Raw genomic sequence first — 19,680 nt, 5'->3', positions numbered from 1 at the left:
CCTTGGTCTGCAAAATGGAAATAACAATCCCGATCTGCTCTCTAGGGTTGCCATGGGAATAAGAATCTGCCATCTCTGTACAGTGAGCTGGGTATGTCTTAAGGACTCATCCCGAAGTAGCTGTAGCACAGAGAGACAAAGGGGGCCCGACCCAGGCCTGCTTGCCCGTGCACTTCAAGGGCAATGCTGCCGAGCCCCCAAAGGGGGAGGGCATGGGGCTTGTGGGGTCCGGGGGTTTCCAAAGAGCTGGGGCACCTAACGGAGGGACTTAGCTCCCCGCCAAAAACCAGGGTCTAGGGACATTGTGGCACCCCTGAGATCAAGAGAGCCTGACCAGCCTGGGGGCTGATGAGCCCGCCCCGTAGGGGGCAGGGGCAGGTGGAGGAGGGCCAGCCAGTGCCAGGCTGGAACCTTGGGGGAGCCCTGTTCCCAGCCCCCTTGGGGAGAAAGGGGAGGGTAATAACTGCAGTCGGTCAGGGAGGCTGGAAGCTTAATTGATTAATGTTGGTTCATGTTTTGACGGGCCCAGATGCAGTGCTGGCAAAAGGTGAAGTATTAATACATATAATATATAATTATGATGTACCACCGGCCTGGCAGCCTGTGTAAATAGTCACCCAGCTGGGAACTAATCCGGGTAAGTGGGCCGGGGCTGATGGCGGGGTCCCTCTCAGACACAGCAGGCCAGCTGCCGCACCGTCGCCCGGTCAGGAGGAGGAGGCTCTGCCTGGCCTCCTGCACCCCAGGGACCATTCAGCCTGGGTGGGGAAAAAAGGTCATTTCTTTCTCATCGACCTTTGAGAGGCGGCAGCCAGGGAGGGAGGAACCCCGGGGTGGGCTGGACAGTCATTGCTGGCTAAGTGCTGGTCACACATTCTCCCCCTTCGTGCTCCTTTTATAGGCAGCTCATCCTCTCCCCTCTGCAGTTAAGGAAACAAATTCAGAGAGTGTGAGTAACTTGCTTTAGGATGCATAGTCAATGGGAGGCAGAACTGGGGTTTAAGTCCAGGCCCACTTGGCTCCAAGCTATTCCTTGGGGGAAAGGCAAGAAAGAGCAAGGCCACCAGCCCACCTCCCCACCTCCCCACCCCCCCAGGATCCCCTATAATGAAGATGCTGAGGGAAGTCTGCTGTATTCTGGGTCTTTCTCCCTAGTATAACGTAAAAGTGGAAAAACTAGGGCTCATAAGGAGAGGTTAAAGCACATCCCCATGAGATTGTAGCCTCCCCTACCAGTGTGGTTTTCCTCTCTGAGTCTCCGTAGCCGGGGAAGCAGGGCTTGGCCAGGAGGCAACCACGATGTGAGGAGCAGCGGGTGTGAGGCTAGGAGGGGGCGGGTGGGGCTGAGGCCTTGGAGTCAGGGGCCCCTGGAAATGACATTCATATTCAAAAAGACTTCCCTGCTACCCGCTGTGCCTTCCCAGACCAGAACTCCTCAGCCTTCGGACCTTCTCTGCCCCTCAAGGACCTTCTGGGGCGAGGAGGGTGCCAGCCTGGTCTTGGGAGCGCCAACGCTGCCTCCCTGTCCGTCTCCTGGCGTGGGCTGAGCAGGAGCCCGGCCGTGGTGACCCCCCTGCATGGTGAGCTCAGGCAAGTCCTCGGTCTCGATGTCCTTCGGGTGCGGCCCCCGAGCTGGGCACTCCCCAGGCAGGAGATCCATCCGCCTCCATGGTCTCTTCCCCGCGGTGTGTGTGCCCCGCGGTGTGTGTGCCCCGTGGTGTGTGTGCCGGGCTTCCTGCCTCCCGGCCAGGCCTGGTACACACTCACCTTCCATGACTGCATCGGAGGCGGGCCTGCTTCCTCCCGGCCGCAGTCACTAATGGGATGCTAAATGCCTATTTTGCAGATGAGGAAATTGCAATTAAGAGAGGTTAAGTAACTTTGCCGGGGTCTCATATTGGGTTTGCCTGCCTCCAAACACAGATTTTTCCACTTTATCAGATTGCCTCTTGGATGGATGGATCTTCCAGGGTAGGGCTCCTTCCCCTATCAGACTCCGGGCCCCCTAGGCAAACTCCCAAGAATAGGCGTCTGCTCAGAGTGAGGACTCTGTCTCTACCACTAAACGGTGAGCTTCCTGGGATCAGAGGCTGTGCAGCCCCCATCAGCCTGGGACTCTCCAAAGGTAGGACCTTGTCTTCCCCGCCAAACTAGGAAGATCCTAGCGTGGGTCCTTCTTTCCTCATCAGACTGGGATCTTCCTCAGGGCCAGCTCAGCGCCTCCATCCGACTGAGAGCTCCCTGATGGCAGAGGGAAGTCAGAAGTCCCTCGGTGTCCCTGCCCGTGACCTCTCACGCAGCCCACACCAACCTGAGGACCCCTGCCTGTGGCACCCCCGACCCCACCCCTGTCCTGCTCGTGACTCGGCCCCGGCCCAAGCAGAGGCTGCCAACAGGCCACTAAAGCCACAGAGCACCCCAGGCATTAATTAGTGTTGCCACTGGTGTTTCTTCCCGCTTATGCAGATCAGCGAGGTAAGAGGCATATAATGAAGTGTTTGTGGTTTCATACTGTCAGTAGGAAGGAAGATGAATTTTAATTACTGGCTCCTAATTGGATGGACAGCTTGTTAATGTCCTTCTGATGGGATGTCTGAACCGGTGCTGCCCACCTACCCGGGCTCAGGGGTCTGCCCCACCCATTCCAGGGCAGCGCGGCCAGATGGCGCCTCTGGGAGCCTTCCTGCCTGACCTTGCTCAGGGGTCATGCCGGCCATCCCTCTGTCTTTGCCTTTGGAGTTCTCGTGGAAGCTTGGGATCTCTCTCTCACTCTCTCTCTCTCTGCCTTTTGCGGGGCCCTGGGGCTTGAGCTCAGATCCCCACTATGCACTTACTTACGGGGTGACCGTGGGCAAGTCACCTCCCCTCTCTGAGCCTCGGCAAAGTGCTGAAGAGTAGGGATGAGGGGCGGTGGGAAATCTGCAGGCTTGTGTAGTTAGAAGAGATTTCTCAGAAAAGTGGAGATCCCGAGGATACATAGATCAAGAGATATGGAGGGGGCAGCCCAGGGGGGTGTCTGGAGGAGAGGGAAATGTGAGGTGTTTGGGTGCATTGGGACGTGGGTGCTACCCAAGTGAGGGGGTTGCTGGGAACTGGTTGAGGGTCTCTGGCCTGGGTTTCTTGTAGAACTCTTGGGTTTGATGGCCTCTCTGTCTGCCCCCTGCCACCTGCATCATAGCATCTCTGACATGGTGCCATCACTGAACATTTAACATGCGCCACCCCCACCCCCATCCAGGTGTGAGCTCCGTGGGGTACAGGCTGCTCTGTTTGCTCACCCAGTAGCCTGGTGTCCGGCATGGCCTGGGACCCTCTGTTTGTCCAAGGCAAATTTGTCCGATGCAAGAATGATCAGCAAGTGGGTCCAGGTTGAGGCTGGATCTGTCTGCTGAAGGTGCTCCAAGGCAGGGTACCCTTTGGGATCTGGAGAAGGCAGGCACTAGGGAGCCATGGAGGACTCTAAACAGGGAGCTGATGAAATACTGTGATGTGGCATCTTTGTGGGTTCCCTCTGCCTCCTCTCTCACTTCCCTCCCCTTTGAACAGCTGAATCCTGACATGATTCCAGGTGTCCAGAATACAAGTTCGGAAGCACTTATGGGTCCACTGGGATGGGCCGAGTGTGAGTGAGATTTGGGAAGGGCAGGGCTAAGGGGGAAAAGAAAGCTCTTCTCACCGGAAATTCCACTGAATTGGCTTGAGATGTGTTATCAACAAGTAGAAAAGTTAGAGCGTAGGTTCCATGTAAGATAAGGAGCAGTCTCCTTGGAAGAACACACTGGAGTTTGAACCTAGCTGTGAAACTTAACCAGCTTTGTAGTCTTTCTGAGGCTCAACAGACTGATCTGTAAAATGGGCTAACCCTACTTTACAGGGTGTGTTGAAAGAATAAATGGCATGAAGTATTTCAAATACTCAGCACATAGTACGTGATCAACAACTGATAGGTGTTGTTCTTAGATCTCGCACAACAGAGAGAGGGAGAGAGGGAGAGAGAGAGAAAAAAAATGCTTAGTTCCCAGGAGTCCAGGCTTGCTCTCCTGGGTGCAGCTTCCTGGGGAGAAGCAAGGTGTTCAACTTAACACCTACCTGGCTCTGCCGAGTGCTAGCCCGTGACCTTGCCTGTCCCCCCTGCCCCCCAGGCATAATCTCTTTATTGGTGAGATAGGAATCCTGTGGCCCCATCCTCGAAGGGTCTGGGGAGGTTTAAATAAGGAACTACAAGGAAAGAGTGCGCTCCTGACCATTGGTTGTAACCCACTTCCAGGGAACTAAGCAAGCCGCTTTCCCATCGTGAACTCCAGCTTCCTCGCGGTATCCAGCATCACCGTCCCTACATAGGCCCTGGCTCAGAATCATTGCAAAGATGGCAAAAGGGGTCAGTGCACAGTCTTCTAAACTGTAAAGCGCCGGGTGAGGTTGGCCGGGCTCAGGTGGCCGTTCCTGGCAGCTGACCGGACTGGCCGGCGGGGAGGTGGCCGTGAGCTCCTGCACTCCCTGTACCCAGGTGGATCCCAGGAAGGGATCGTGGGCACAAAGTCTTGGGCTCTGCTTCTGCCCTCCTTTCTCCACCCACAGTCCCTGGGGCCCTCCCCAGCCCCAAGAGGGAGGGACGGCCAGCATTTACTGCCCACCTTCTGTATGCAGCAGGCTCTGTCATCAGCCCCATGCCACAGATGGGAAAACAGGCATTGCGTCTGAGATCTTGGAGCTGGGCTCGAGCCCCATGCTCTCTCCGCTGGGCCTGCGGACACCTGCTTGATTGCCAGAAGTGTACCCAAGCCACCAAGAACCTGATTTGCCTTCCTCAGAGCCCACGTTCCTGGGGCTTATCAGGCAGAGGCCAAAGTAGCTGCTCATGTTGCAAACACTTGTTCCACATGCCCCGCCAGTGACAAGACAACAGACGAGGCCGAGCCCTCAGGAATCCCCTGGCTGAGAGGCGTGCCAGGGTTTTTAAAGGATAGAAAAGCCATGAAACGGGCATTAAAAAAAAAAAAAAAAAGGAAAGCAGATGCCAGACAGATGTGCTTCCCACGCACACTGCAGCCATCTCAGGTAGTGGTGACAACAGGCTCTGTCCTTGTGAAAAGGGGCCAAATATTGACCAAGCATTCACTGCCAGAGGCAAAGTGATAGGACCAAAGGCACAGACACTTCAGGACCAAGCAGGTGAAGCCGGCCTGGGTTTCAGTCCCAGCTTCCCTTCTGAGCGCTGTGTGACCTTGGGTATGTCACTTAACCTCTCTGAACCTCAGTTTTCTCAGCTGCAGAAGAGAGTCATCATACCCATCTTATAGGATTTATTCATATATAATAGGGCATAGCATCAGTGCCGACATATTGTAGGTACTCAGTAAACGTTCGTTCCCTTCCCCGTATTATAGAGGCTTTAGCAATCTAAGGATACGAAACTTAACCGGTGTTCACCCTACAGATCAGGCCGATGGAAGGAACGATGACACAAAATGAGATCCTGAGGCAGGAGGGCTACATCCCAGACAGAGGAGGCTTCAGACTTGGGGTAGCCAAGACAGGGAAGGTGGGGGCTTGGGAAGACCCCAGATGGTGTCAGACTGGAGGAGAGGCTGGTCAGGGTGGTAACTGAAAGGCCAGTGGAAAGGGGTCATGCAGCAAGTGGAGACGGGCGGTTAAATGAGATCCCTGGTCACTCTGGGGTGACTCTGGACCTGAAGAGGTCTGTCTCCACGGGGCCTGGGGGCATCACAGCCCAGGGACCGGGTGCTGTCACAGTCTGCGGCCGGAAGGCCTGAGCTCCAAGCTTGGTTCTGCTGACCTTGGACAAGACTGCTTCACTTCTTCCAAGGTTGTTTCCTAAACTAAAATGAGGATCATTATACTACTTATCTTGTAGGGTTGTTGCAAAAAAAAATAGATACATAAAGGAGAAAAGAAAAGAAGAGTGCCAGGCAGGTGGTAAATGCCCTGAAAGTAGCGGTTATTAGTGTGTTGCTGGTGTTGATGGACCCGGGGTTGGCAGTGGCCGGGGGAGGGGGAGTCTGGAGGGAGGAGTTTCAAAGGGAATGAATGAGGATGAGGGCAGGGCGAAGAGCCAGGGCAGGTGCAGTGTGGGAGGGTAGCTGGGTCTCTAACTAAACCTTCATTTCCTTGCCACTGTGGGGAGGAGATCCTTTCATGGGAACCGTGGCTCTACACAAACCTGCCCAGGTCGGGCACGTTGGCCTCAGTTTCCCCAGCAGGAGGCAAGGCTTGGGAGACAAGCCTGTAATTTGTGTCTGCTTGGGTTTGTGTTGAAGGCTGCACGTTGCCAGCTTCCCTGCAACCCCACTGGTGCAGCCAGCTTTGATGGGTTGGGGCCCACGCCCTCCCCACCCACTGTCCCTGTGGGGGCTGCAGAGAAGGGAAGGAACCCAAACGTTCACCAAAGTCTTATTTCACTTCATCACCTGAGGACAGCCGGGGGGCGCTTCCTGGGGTTAAGTGGGGAGATCATAACTTCCGAACCCCAAATCAGGGCTCAGGACCTAACAGAGGAAGCTTTCGGAGTCCTGAAAATTCATTTATTTGGAGACGGAAATACAGTGATAGCTGTTATATCAAATCCAGTTTAGTTATTGATTTGGTGAATCGCTTTATTGAAAAAAAGCAAACAAGGGGAAAAGTGCGGAGTCCACTGACATGAAAACCCAGTGATGTCCCTTCCTTTCTTCCTCTCCTTTTCTTCATTCTTTCAGTTGGATACTGCCAAATCCCCATCTATAAGCTTGCACACTTTACATTCCTGCCAGCCATGTGGGGAGTCCCTCTCTGTTCTCTCACAGTCTTACCAAAAGTGGTGTTAGCAGATCTTTAAAATCTGGTCCATCTGATAAGTGAGAGATGGTATCCTGGTGCAGTTTGAATGGGTCATAAATGAGGTTAAGCACCTCTTCATAGGTTTATGAGCCATCAGTATTTCTGTTTCTTGTGAATACCTGTCATATTCTTTACCCATTTTTAATATTGGTTTGTTGGTCTTTTTCTTATTGATTTCTAGGAACTCTTAATATATTAAGGATACTATTTGTCATAGGAGACCGTATTGGTTTGCTCGGGCTGCCATGACAAAATACCACAGATGAGGTGGCCTCAACAACAGAAATCTGTTTTCTCCTGGTTCTGGAGCCAGAAGTCCAAGATCAAGGTGTCGGCAGTTTTGTCTCCTCCTGAGATCTCTCGCCTTGGCTTGCAGATGGCCGCCTTCTCTTTGGGTCTTCACAGGGTCTTTCCTCTGTGCACACACATCCCTGGTGTTCCCTGTGTTTCCCAATTTCCTTTTTTTATAAGGACACCAGTCAGATTGGACTAGGGCCCACCCTAACGGCCCTACTGGAACTTAATCATCTCCTTAAAGGCCCCATCTCCAAATATGGCCACAGTCTGGGACACTGGAGGTAAGGGCTTCCCAAATATGAATTTTAGGAGGAACACAATTCAGCCCATCACAGAGTCCTCCATATTTTTTCTCAGTTTGCCTTTTATTTATTTTTTTAACCTTGTGTATTTTCTCTTACTGTATTGTAAAGCCTCCTCAAATGCCTGAATTTGAGTATCTGAACTCAGGACTGATCCAGAAAAATGAGTGTTCTCTTTGCCTTATTCCCCACTTTGCCCTCTGAGCGAGTTTGGTCCAGGGGGAAGGGTGTGGCAGACTTGGGGGTCACTTTGACCTGGCCTGAAGTCCTGGTGCTTTATAGGCTGCAGGATGACCTTGGGCGAGTCACTCTTTCTGAGTCTCAGGATCTCACTTCTTAGAAATGACACTGTTAACAGCTCGCTGGCCGGCCTGCTCTGAGGATAAAATTAGATGATGTCTATAAAACGTGGAGCTCTGGGGCGCCTGGGTGGCTCAGTTGGTTAAGCAACTGCCTTCGGCTCAGGTCATGATCCTGGAGTCCCGGGATCGAGTCCCGCATCGGGCTCCCTGCTCGGCAGGGAGTCTGCTTCTCTCTCTGACCCTCCTCCCTCTCATGCTCTCTGTCTCTCATTCTCTCTCTCAAATAAATAAATAAAATCTTTAAAAAAAAAATACAAAACAAAAACGTGGAGCTCTGTGTCTGGCCCACAGCAGAGGCTCAATATGCTGTAGCTGTTGTGATTTTCTTTATGGAGAACAGCTCGTGTTTACCAAGCATCCAGGATGTGCAAGGCATGGGGGCAGGGGGTGTCCGTGTGTCCACTCTCAGGGGCTCCTGGTCTAGAGGGGCAGCTGGAACACATGGGCCGGGCTCCCACTGTTCTCCAAAGCTGGACTGGGGAAGGGAGGCAGGCAGGGGTGTGCTGGCTCAGATCTGAGTCTCTGGGGTGGAAGAGGGTTGCTGCTGGTGGGAGGGAGGTGCGAGGGGGAGTGCCCCCTATGCACAGGAGTAGGAAAATGGAGACCACCCTCACGGGATGGGGTCTCTTTCCACTTCAGAAAGAAGGGAAGTGGTTGAGAGTGAGGGAGTCTGTAGGGGTAACAGAATCCTCTTCTCCTGAAGCAAGCTGACCACATGAGGGTTTGATGGCATTTGCTTGCTGAGTGAGCGGCCCCATGAGCAAGCAAATGTCCAAGTGGTGCATTAGTGCTCAGCGTGTGGGCTGGGCGTCCCAGCTGCGGATGAGCTTGCATGAGGGAGAGCACAGCCTGGCACTGACCCCTGAGGACCTGAGAAGGGTGTGTTCTAGCAGGAGTAAGGGATGACCAAAGTCATCAGCAGGATGGTGGGGATTGGTCCAAGGGACCACAGTGGGTAGAGGCAGCTCAATGAGACAATGGGAAGGAAGGAACCTCCGTGCCTAGTGCTTCGTCTCATCTAATGCTTGCTTCCAACCTGCAGAGTGGGTGTTATCGGTCCTGTTGTGCCTAGGAGGAAATTGACACAAAGGTGAAACCATTGCTGAAAGTCAAATTGGGGAACAGGTAGGGCAGCCGGGCTTAGAACCAGGGTTCTCTCCATGCATCCCGGTGCTAGTTGGGGAAAGGGTCTCAGACAGGGGGTGATTGAGGGGACAGGAATCCTTATGTCAGGCAGGGTTTAGTGCTCCCAAACCATAACCATCTGCCATGCCAAATCCTCTCCTTTCCCACAGAGGGTGGATTTGGCTAAGCCCGTGTGGGGTTATGGTGTGCCCTCTACAGCTCCCTTCTTAGGAGAAAAGGGCCCCTTCCTGTCTACCTGGAAGTTCACTTTGTACCTTCACCCTCATGACCTGATGGGGGTAGAGCATGCTGGGTCTCACCTTTGCCCCCCACCCCTGCTGATGCAGAGGAGAGCAAGGGCCCCGCTTTCTCCATTCCCTGTGGTGGGAGGGGGCTGGGTGGGCAGGGAACTCTTACCATCCCTGGGGTCCGGGTGCCACTCCGAATTATTCTGTTTGGCTGCGGATCCCCGGGCTGGGTCTTCTCCCACATGTCCCTTGTTCTCCCTGCGCCAGGTGGGCCAAACACATTCATCGCATGTATTATAGGAGCATCAGCTCTCCTTTTAAAAGATCACATTCTTGGGAGGAGACCCACCAGCTCAACACCGTGGACCAGAAAGTCTCCCAGGGCTGGTGGAGACCTCAGGAGTCCAGAGGGTCCACCCTGCTGCCTTTGGGTTGGGGGCAGGGCGAAGAGGCAAGACACCCTCTGAACTCCAAGGAGGGTCTCCGCTGCTCCTGCCATGTCCCTCCATGTCCCTCTGCCCGCCGTGGAAGAGCATCTGGCCGTTAACTTATATATAATAACCCTTAAACACTGCCATTAAGTCACCTCTCGTTCTTTTAAACTACCCAGGAAGGGAATTCAGGGTGATATATGGAGGCTTTTATGGCTGGTACTGGGCAGCTTAAGGACTTAGCAGCACGCTGAACACACACATTGTTGCATAAATAAGAATCACTATGATATCAAAGCATCACTCAACTCGGCGTCTGGGCTTCTTAGCAGCACTGAGCTCTTCCCTGTGCCCCGAGTCACGGCCATGACACTGAGGACAGGCAGATCCAGAACTGGACCACTGGATCTCCATGATGCCACCCCAGCTGGAGGCACCAGGAGACCCCGTTCCTCTGTCTCCCCCTCCTAGTCCTCAATTACCCTTCATGTTGCGTAAGGGACAGGGGATGGAAGAGAAAAGGCAGTGCCTCTATTGGAATTAACCTAGTACGCCGTACACGTGTTCTCCCAGCAGAGTCTCGCCTTTACCCAGTAGGAGAGGTGTCCAGTAACATGTTCAAGGTCACCCAGCTCGTCAGTGGCAAAGCTGGGGTTTGAACCCCGCCTCCGTGCCTTGCCTGGAAGGTGGTCTGTAAGAAATACGGGGCTCTTGGGCTGGAGCTGGGATGGGGGCGGGTACCGGTGGACAGCTCGGGCTCCGTGGGGGTTATAAAGGCAGGACAGGAGACGGAAAGGGAGAGCTCAGGGCTTATCAATGGGTTTGCAGCCGAGGGAACTGCTTACCCAGCGGGTGCACTCACAAACAAGCAAATGGACAGTGTTAATATTTAATGAGCGATGCTGGCTGTGGGAGAGTTGCTGTTTACTCAGCCATTCTCTCTGACCTCCCTCTGCAGAGGGCTCGGGGCCCTGCGGGCAGGGCCCACGTGAAGGCATGTCCGCAGGCACGCCAAGCCCTGGGGGCGCCTGGCCCCAAGTTAGGTGCTGGGTGGAGGAAGAGCAAAGAGCTGAAGTCGGGTCCCCATGCTTAGGGACTTCCATCTCTGCCTGGGAGCAGCTGAAGACAAAGCCCCAACAACATTTCCTCCTTCTTGCTTTCCTGTAGTCCCCCTCCAGCCCTCTCTCCTACACCGTCTGAGATGCCGGAGTCTCCTGGTTATGCTGATGTCTCCTGCTCTTCCCCATTCACAAAGGCATCCCACGGGTTCAGGAGTTCATTCCATTTTCGTGGGAAGACCTCAGGGAAATCATCCACCTCCTCTGCTATTGCCACCATCCTGAGGACGGTGGCGCAGGTGGCCACGTTAGCGGGTGTCTTTGCTTATGGCTGAAACACCTCTGCCCCCGCACGGCGGCCCCCAGCCCAGGGTAGGGAGTTCTCACAGAGCTAGTTACATCTGACTGACAAACAGGGAAGATGAGCTTGTTGCCAGGGAGTATATGTTGCTGCTTGTCTGGAGGGGAGAGCCAGCTTTGCCAACCCCAGAGTGCTGGGGAGGGAGGAGAAGGCTGCAAATGGGCTTCCTGGTGCTAAAGAATTTGGGGTGCACTGTGTGGGTGCTTGTTGCTTATCGCTACAAGCCGTCTGCCCGGTGGCTGGGAGTGTGTGGGCTCTAAGCCAGGAGTGGAGCAGGGTCTTTATGAGTGGGGGTGGCACCAGGAGAGGTTCAAGAGCCGTGACAATAAGGCATCGCAGCTAATGGCTAGGGGCCTGGCCTTGGGGGCGCAGGGCTCCGTGCTCGAACCCAGGCTCCGTCGCGAGCCCGGCACTCAGCAGCTCCCCCCGCCCCCAATCGCCGGGGACTGGCAGTGCGGATGCTCTCACAGGTAAGACACAGTTGGATGGCCCCGGATGGGCAAAGGCATAGCTGAACCTACATGCCGCGTCTGGGGAACCCTATTCCAGCCTGAACGGGTGCAAGCAGAGGGCAAGGGGAAGCCAAGGTTGGAGAGGGAGGTTGGGGACCAGATGTCCCGCTGAGGACTGGGGTCTTAGGGGCAAAAGGGAGCCAATGACCATTTCTGGGTAGGGATTCTAAGAATAAAACAGACAGGCGACTCTCTAATGACCACCTTTGAATCCGTGCTGGCTGGCCACCAAAGACCCATTTGGGACAAGACAGAAAGACACAGGGTTCAGGGTTTAGAGAGTCTGATTCAATCAGTCAAAATACCTGTTAGGTATCGAATATCTTCTAGTTGCTTGATTTTATTCTAGGTGCTTTACTTTTTTTTTTTTTTTAAACCTCATATAATCATCACAACCATCCTATGGGTATAAGTACTATTAGTGTCTCCATTTTATGGGGGTAAAGGAGGGGTGTTGAAGCACAGAGAGGTCAAGTGATTTGCCCAAGGTTGCACAGCAGCAATTGTCAGAACAATTTGAACCCCGGCTGCCCGATTCCAGAGTTCATGCTTTTAATCACACACAATCATGCTTTCTAATCCTGGCCATTATGCAGGCTGGGGAAATTTTACTTTATCCTTCCCCCTTCCATGATCTATCAGGCTGCAGATTTGGGACCCACTGGCATTATGTACAAAGTGCCCTTGCATTCAGAGAGGGGAGAGGTTAGAGTAGGTGGCATCATAAGGAAGGGCTTCCTGGAGGAGGTGGACTTAAGGGGGTCAGGTTGGGGTGGATGCAGGGAGGAGGGCATTCCAGGTGAGAGGCTCAGCTTGAGCACATACAGGAATGAGCAGATGTGCAGGGCAATGGGAGTGGTTGCACGCAGAAGTGCCTGGGAGGTGAGGCTGGGCGCAGAGTGGACTCTGAAGGCTCCGGAGAAAATTCTGTCTATGTGAAGCATGTGCGGGTCGTGGGATTTCAAGACCCCTTCTTTTCCAGAATCTCCCCAGGCTCCATGAGAATGTGTCCATGGTGCAAAGACCAGCCCAGAATGGGCACACCTGTCACTTCACTTAGAAATGATTCTCCTCACGAAGACTCCTGGCCTCCCTCCCATCAGAGGGCTGTGGAGACAGACAGAGTGGAGAAGCTGGGGCTCTCCCAGCAGCATGGAGGGGAAATCGCTCTCCTCTCTGCTCTGGACCAGGAAGCACCTGATGGTCCATGAAATGCCGGCAAGGGTAAAAATACCAACCGGAAAGTAATAGCTGTGCCAAGGAAGTGGCTAGCAGAGCTGTTAAGAGCCCAGTCCTCAGCGATGGAAAGTTCTGGGTTCTGCCACACGCTAGCCATGTGGCCCGTTCCACTGACTCTTCCTCTCCGAGCCTCCTTTTCCTCTGCCGTAAACTCAGGGAACTCACATCACTTGCAAGGGTGAGCTGATGCACAGTGCTCATCCCAGGCACTCAATAAACAAAAGCCATTCATATTGTTTCTTGCCACCAGTTCTCTTGATCACCTGCCAAACCACCATTCTCACTCTTTACTCTTTTTTAACAAGACTTTAGTTTTGTTCAGGAATTCACCTTTCTCCATGTGGACATGGACTTCACCGAGGTGGCACCACCTCCAGCCCCAAGAGCCGAGTCGTGATTGGTCTCAGGCTAAGCCAGTCTCGGCTGTCCCCTTCCCTCTGCCAGAGATGGGTGAAATCACAGGCACCTGACAGGGTTCTGGCCAATGAGAGGAAATCTGCAAGGGGGCTTCCAGGAAAAGCTTATGTCAATCAACTAACAAAAGGGGGCACATGGGAAGAAATGGTCCCTCTTCTTTCTAGGATAGCAGTTGATGGCTGGAATGGTTGCAGCCATCCTGTAACCATGAGGGGAGTTAGGCTAACGGGCTGAGAGGGGCAGGGAAGAAAGGTAATGAGACCTGGGACCTCGATGAGGGCCTGGACCACTGAACTAGTCAGCCCTAGGAGCCCCCTCACTCAGGACTTCTTATGTGAGACTGTACATTTGCAACATTGTTTCAGCCAAGTCAAGTTGCGGTTTCCTGTTACCAGAGCTGGAAGTATCCACCTTACACCCTGTATTAAATAATTAAAGTTGGTTAAGCACATGAGTGTCCTGGAAGAAGGCACTTATGTACGTATAATCTCATGTTATCCTCACAATAATACAACAGAATTGGCATCTCCCTTTGCCTTAGTTAGCTTGGACTTCTGTAAAAAAACACCATAGACATTGGTTTTGCTCATGGTCTCCAGTTTCTGGAGAAGCTCTCTTCCGGGCTTGTAGATGGCCACGTTTCTCTGCACCCACATGCCCTTGCCTCTGCAGGCTCATGGGGGGAGAGATCACCCCATGATCTCATAAGGCCACCTGTCCTATTGGATTAGGACCCAACCCTATGGCCTCACTTAACCTCAATTTTTTAATTACCACTAACAGCCCCATGTCCAAATATGTCACACTGGGGATCAGGGCTTCCTTTATATTAGTTTTGGGGGGACACAATTCAGTCCATAGCAGAACTGTACACACAAGAACATTTAGGCACACAAAGGTGACATGACTTACCCCTCACACAGTTTGTGAGGGGATGGAGCTGGGATTGAACATAAGTCTGTCTGAATTCCAAGGTGTGTGCCTTCTGTATTAGTCAAGTGTCTCCAGGGAGTGTGTGTGTGGTGTGGTGTATATGTGTATTGTGTGTGTTGTGTATGCCTTGATGCCCAGGTCAGCCCACTCTGAGACATATTGGGTTTATTAATTTTTCTTATTTTTAAAATCAGCTTCAGCTGAGGTATAATTTACCTACAAAAATCCCTAGTTTTAATTGTCCAGTTACAGGACTTTTGACAAATGTGTGCATTCGTGCAAACAGTGCCACAATCAAGATCAAGGAAAAAAATCCATTAGCCTCCAAAAGGACCCCACCCTGGGTCCAGGCAACCATGATCAGCTCCCGGTCACTGTTCTAGAATAGAATAGACATATAAATAGAACCATACAGTTTGTGTTTTGCGGGTCTGGCTTCTTTTCACTCAGCATAATGCTGAGATTTACTCAGATGGTGGCAAGTATCAGTCGTTCGTTACTCTTTATTGCTGAGTAGTATTCTGTGCTAAGGATATACCAGCTCTCGGTTTACCTGACTATAGGAATAATGCCTCACCCACGTGGATGCTCCAGGAAACTCAGCCCCATTTGCTCTGTGGCTTCATGTGTCCCTCTGAGCGGAGTGCCTGCAGGGGATGCACGCGGCAGGCAGAAACGCCCAGGGCTGCTGGGGCTGTGGGGTCTGTGCTGCTTTCTACCCCTGCCCCTGCCGCCCCAAATCTCAGCAGCACTGCCCCGTTCCCCCTCTGCCCTCCCCCCCAACCCGTGTCACCAGAGAGCCCCTGAGGCGCTGCAGGGAAGGAATTCCACACGTTCCCCAAATCCTCCTAGCCAGTGTTTAAGCATCTTCACAGACGGGCAGTTCTTCTTTTATCTGGTCCCAAACCTTCATGCTTCATTACCATCCTTCCTGCCACAGACAGAATGGGAGCTTTGAAGGGAGGGAAGCGCCTGGGTCTGAAGGCACGAGCGGAAGAGTTGATAAGATGACCCAGGAGTCCCTCCTCCCGTCCCCGGTTGCACAGAAGCTGTTTAGAGGTGGAACAGATGCTGTGGGTACCCCGCATCCGCCCCCTCCTCACTCCAGAGCGTGCCGCCCGCTTCAGTCGCTGGCTCCTGCCTTTCTTTGCCGCAGGGCTTCTCTGCCTGGCAGAGCCCGCCGTCTCCACCTGGTACCCCGCCACCTTCTCCTGTGGGGCATGGGGACTCTGAGGCTCTATGCTTCACACTGGCACTGTGTTTGCCAGGGGACTGAGCCCTGGTCACCCACAGCAGGAACTGCCTGATAACACACTTTCCTCCAGGCCCCGATGGTGTTGCCACAAGAATAGTGTCCCAAATAAATGACAGGCACTCGAATCCTTGTCTCGGTCTCTGCTCCTGGGGACCCACCCTGAGCCAAATGGTGCCGTTTAGTGAGCCCTTCTGGTCTGTTAGGCTTGGGGCTAGATGCTTTCTGCATGCTTTTTTTTAAAAAGATTTTTTTAGAATTCAATGAATTAACATAGAGTGTATTATTAGTTTCAGAGGTAGAGGTCAGTGACTCATCAGTTGCATAGAACACTCAGTGCTCATTCCCTCACGTGCCTTCCTTAATGCCCATCCCCCAGTTACCCCATCCCCCCCACCTCCCCTGCAGCAACCCTCAGTGTGTTTCCTATGATGAGGAGTCTCTTAGGGTTTGTCTCCCTCTCTGATTTCGTCTTGTTTTATTTTTCCCTCCCTTCCCCTATGCTTCTCTGTTTTGTTTCTTAAATTCCACATATGAGTGAGATCATATGATAATTGGCTTTCGCTGACCAACTTATTTCGCTCAGCATAATACCCTCTAGTTCCATCCACATTGTTGCAAATGGTAAGATTTCATTTTTTGATAGCTGAGTAGTATTCTGTTGTGTATATATACACCACATCTTCTTTATCCATTCATCTTTTGATGGACATCTGGGCTCTTCCCAGAGTTTGGCTATTGTGGACATTGCTGCTATAAACATCGGGGTGCAGGTGCCCCTTTGGATCACTACGCTTGTATCTTTTGGGTAAATACCCAGGAGTGCAATTGCTGGGTCATTGGGTAGCTCTATTTTCAACTTCTTGAGAAACCTCCATACTGTTTTCCAGAGTGGCGGCACCAGCTTGCATTCCCACCAGCAGTGTAAGAGGGTTCCCCTTTCTCTGCATCCTTGCCAACATCTGTCATTTCTGACTTACCCGAGGATAAGTCCCCCGAGGTGGGACCCATCCTATGACTGTCATTTTGTGGATGACAAAGCCCAGAGAGGATGAGCAGCCTGTCCAAAGTCACACAGCCAGTGGTCAAGTCAGGTCTCCACCGCCTAGCACTTAACCCACCCCTGAAACACACACTCACATGTCTGGATGACCCTCATCTGGAGATGGGTAAGTTGCTCCATCTTGGGAGTCCAAAAGTCAGAATTCTGTCCCTGGCTCTGCCACCCATGTTCTCTGCGGCCTTTCTGGGCTCCGTTTCCCCATTACAGTCTGGAGGGATTGGATTGCTTAATGTAAATACACCCTTCTAACTCTGGCATTGGGTAAAATCTAAGGTCAAAGAAGGTGATTTTAGGACAAATAACAGGCCACCCATTTCACCCAGTGGGAAGCAAATATGTAAAGCTAGTCCCAGTAGATGGTACGGAGGGCAAAGAGAAAGAGTCTTAAAGGATTAGGGGAAGTTGACCATGGAGTAAAAAAGCAGCCCCTAGAGAGATAGGAGGGGTGGGGGTGGGGGTGGGGGGTAGAAGTCCAAGGTTAATGCAGGAGGGTCAGCCTGGAACCTCTCCATATCCCTCCCTTGGCTGGAAGTGTCTTGGAGAGAACCCGGGGAAGAGGTGTCTCTTTTCCATCCCTTATGTGGGGTCCCTGGAACAGAGACTGCTCTAAATCCTCCTTCCCAAGGTGGCCCACTCACAGGGGGGTCACCTTCCCCAGCACAAAGGAGTGGCAGATGAGGTGGAGGGAGCTCGAATGAGCCAGTACCATGTTCTCTCCACCTCTGAAAGCAAAGAGCAAGGCAGAGGGGAGAGCCGGGTGAATTATGCATGTGCCTGTTAATCATGCCCTGATTAAAATGATTGTGCTAATATTAATTCTCCCAGCCCTCTCAGAGGAGAGGTGCTGGAGCCCCTGGTGGAGGCCAGTGCCCACTCCCTGCTCCTGGTGCCAGGTCATGCCCACCAGACCAGTGAATTTATAGGATGCTGGCTCTCTATCAGGCCCCGAGCAACCCCTGGGTGTGGGCTCACCCACCCCCCAGGTGTGTGCCCCCCACCTTGTAGAGGAGGAAGGATCTGGTGATTGACCTGGTCCAAGGAACCTGCAGAACGAGGATCAGAAAGATCAAAGGCCTAAATGATGGACACACAGCAAGGGGTCTGGCTAGGAAGCAGGCTTCTGCTCCCCAGGCCAGGAGCTGTGTTGGGTGGGGGTGGGGGGAGGGCGCAAGGAGGATTTTCAAGGCAGTGTCTATGGGGAAGCTACTTTGGAAAAGACAGAATTCTTCATCTGGTCAGATGACTGCAGGAGGGGTGCTGGGGGGCATCCTCAGCTTACAAATTCCTGAGCTGTGAGCACCCAGACACATGGGACTCCATTTTTTAGATGCCTGTGAGCATCATGGCAATGTTAGCATAGAGCAGACTCTGGAGCTAAACAGACCTGAATTCTAGCCTGGCCTCCCCCAGGCTCTAACGGGTGACCTTGAAGCTCACTGACCCCACTTCTCTGAGCCTTAGTAGTCCCATCTGAAAAATGGGGTAATGATGCCCACCTCCCAGATATGCCATCAGGATTGAAGGATACGATGTGAGCAGGGCACCTCCTGGCACCTAGCGGATGTTCTGCAAGGATGAATTTCCCAAGGAGAAATCCTGCTCTCCGTCCATATGGTGGGTTTACACAGAACTAGTGTTTGGGAGTTTCTACCCATCCCCTCATCTCCCTCCCCCCACCTCCCCCCCCAACAAGGTTCTGGAGGGCTTGCCTCCTTCGTCCTGGGTCAGCTGTCAAGAGTCCACACATAATTCCCCTAAGACACTGTTTTCAATCACTGGTGACCACGAGTACCAATAGAACATCTTCGTCAGCTACCCTCGGCGTTGAGAGGGATTTGGGGGGCCAGCCTGGGACTCTGAGAGCCATCAGTAATGAGAGCAGTGAGCTACAGCATTAGCAGTGATTCCAGTGGCCACACCCATGGTTTATAAAGTACTTGTTGGATGCTGAGCCCTTGACATGCATTATGTCCTGCTTTTTTCAACCCATTTGAGGTTGCTGGATATTTTTATCCCCCCCCCCCTTTATAGATGAGGAAGCAGAGTGGTTCAATTATTTGCTGAAGTGTGCCATTCTCAAAGTCTGTGCTTTTCACCATGACCTTGTTTATTGCATCTACTGACACTGTTTCTCTGGGAAGATACATTGCTTGATCCAAGAACCTGACTTGTAAGTGAACTTTGGGAATGGACCCTTCCATAAACTTAAGGATTGCGTGGGCTCTGATGGCTGGAGGATCGAGAGCCTGGAGTAATCCAATCAGTGGGTGCTCTCTGAAGGGCCCAGGCCCCAGGCCCGGAGGTCCAGGGCTTGAGGTTTTGCCTCTACCCAGAAAAGTCCAACAGAGCTCTAAGCACATACCCAGAAATGCCTGGTAAGAAACGTGTGCATGTGTGTATGTGCACATATTGGTACATATGCATGAATCTGTCTGTGCTCACCTCACACGTGCATAAAACTTACAAGCTTCCCGGGATGAAATTTTTTCCCCCAGCTGATTACTGCCTTGCCCTGTCCCCTCCTCTCGCTTACAAACACACTCATTGGTGTGGTCTGCATTCTGTTAATTTGCATGGGTTTGCATAATACCCGAGGAATGATTTTGATGTCTTTCTCCCCTCCCCTCACTCTGGCTGGCAAATCTCTCTGTGCAAGGGAGGAAGCCTGTGTCTTAGAGATGGGACTGGGGGAGGTGGCACATGGACTTTGGAAAGCCATCTTCAGTATGCCCGTTGTCTTCAGAATATATCGTACAGCAAATCAAGCTTCTTGGTGGGTGGAGAAGACAATGAAAGTCTGAATTTGAACCTGCTGGGGGTGTGTGTGTGTGGATAGAGGGGTCCTGAGGTCGGTGAGTTTAGCTGAATGGAAGGGATTCTCGTTGAGAAGCCTCCCAGAGAGTCACAGGCCAGGAATTGCAGCCTGGCGGGATGTGACCGGGGAGCCACCATGGGACAAGCCTCCTTTGTATGGCAAGCTCTCGTTGGCCAGGTTCAAAGAGATCGCTTAGGTTTCAGTCAGCTGTAACAGATGTGACCTTGAAGTGTGAGGTTGTCTGGGAAAGAGGAAGGCAGTGGGAAGGGAGGGGGACGCTGGCTGGAAACAGAGAGCTTGAGGCTGTCTCTGGAACACCTACTGTGTGTCCAGCCGTTTCCTGGAGGCCTGCTGAGGCCTCGCTCAGACCTTCAACCCTCCTAGTGACACTCTACACTTTTGCAGCAAGGAAGTGGGACCTTAGTGAG

General features: G+C 52.7%; 1 protein-coding gene and 1 long non-coding RNA gene across 2 annotated transcripts in view; one reads left to right on the top strand and one right to left on the bottom strand.

Moving 5' to 3' along the window:
- The window catches only part of IGSF21 (immunoglobin superfamily member 21), a 236,111-nt gene that overhangs the window by 42,579 nt on the left and 173,852 nt on the right, over positions 1-19,680 (top strand). The window lies entirely within an intron of this gene.
- LOC135364018 (uncharacterized) lies at positions 7,604-9,420 on the bottom strand. The gene is made up of 3 exons (XR_010410447.1): positions 9,341-9,420; positions 8,800-8,866; positions 7,604-7,812 (listed from the first exon to the last, which is right to left on the bottom strand). It is a non-coding gene; the product is annotated as an uncharacterized LOC135364018 (long non-coding RNA).

Source organism: Mirounga angustirostris, unplaced genomic scaffold, assembly GCF_029215605.1.
Source record: "Mirounga angustirostris isolate CCGP_5_RB_7025 unplaced genomic scaffold, mMirAng1.0.hap1 SCAF_4, whole genome shotgun sequence".
Lineage (NCBI taxonomy): Eukaryota > Metazoa > Chordata > Mammalia > Carnivora > Phocidae > Mirounga > Mirounga angustirostris.
The sequence above is the reverse complement of the archived record's forward strand: the minus strand, read 5'-3'. Positions and strand labels throughout refer to the sequence as shown.